Source organism: Trachymyrmex cornetzi, unplaced genomic scaffold (genome assembly GCF_001594075.2).
Source record: "Trachymyrmex cornetzi isolate Tcor2-1 unplaced genomic scaffold, Tcor1.1 scaffold1079, whole genome shotgun sequence".
NCBI lineage: Eukaryota > Metazoa > Arthropoda > Insecta > Hymenoptera > Formicidae > Trachymyrmex > Trachymyrmex cornetzi.
The window spans coordinates 56,178-57,444 of NW_017295630.1; positions in this window are offsets into that span (position 1 = coordinate 56,178).

Consider the following 1,267-nt stretch of genomic DNA (forward strand, 5'->3'; position numbering starts at 1 on the left):
GCAGCTCATAATAGATCACACCTTTTTGATCCCACCAAACACAGAGCATTGTCTTCCGTCCATAGCGATTTGGTCTTGCAGTCGATGTCGATAGTTCGCCTAGAGTTGCCCATGATCTTTTACGCTTAGAATTCTCACAATATATCCACTTTTCATCGCCAATCACAATTCGATGGAGAAATGACTTTCTTATGTACCTGACGAGCAGCATTTCGCAAGTGGTTTTTCGGTTTTCCTGCTGTCTTTCATTCAGTTCATGTGGAACCCATTTTCCCATCTTCTGGATCTTTCCCATGGATTTCAAACGTATGGAGACGGCTTCTCGTGTCACATTCAATTGATCCGCGAGTTGTTGTTGAGTTTGAGCGTCATCCTCATCCAACAATGCTTGCAATTCGCTGTCTTCAAACTTTTTCGGTGGTTTTCCACTTTCTTCGTTTCTCACGTCGAAATCGCCACTTTTTAATTTTTTACACCACTCAAAGCACTGTGATTTACCAAGAGCATGCTCACCGTAAGCTTCGACAAGCATTCGATGCGATTCTGCAGCAGTTTTCTTCAAATGGTAACAGAAAATCAATGCTGTCCGCAAATCATAGTTTCCAGGCACAAAATTCGACATGTTCAACGCTATTACAAACTATACTGCTGTATGAAACTTGTATTGTTGTGAGTTGAAAATCTTTGTCAGATGTCAGAACAAAGAAATGGCGTCAATGACGCGGTCTGACGGCAACTACATTGACGGCTATGGCCATCTATTGATAAATTCCGGTTTCATATTTGCATACCTGATATAAGAATGGAACTGATGAATTTCCCTCAACTTAAATAATGAATTAAAACCCAAAGCCTTAAACGGTCTAGCTGGATCTTAATGCTTGTATAATTCTTATGTGAATTTATATACTACGTATGTAGTCCCCAGAAACGCGCGCCGAAATGATTTTTCGGTCTTGAATCGCTAACTCTATTAAACTATTTCTATGATTCACATAAGAATCATACAAGCATTAAGATCCAGTTAGATTGTTTAAGGCTTTGATTTCTATAGTTTGTGTTATCACATGTACGGTCCTATAATATATTATATTATTATCCCATGTACGATTTTAAAACTGGGTCAACATCGGGTCAATGTCGGCTGCCAACTTCCGACTGTCGGCCCAGTACTGACTGTAACGTCACGCCGACGTCGGCATGATATCCAAATGATAAGATCGGCCCAACATTAACGCCAGTGTCGGGCCGACATTGGTCACCGACG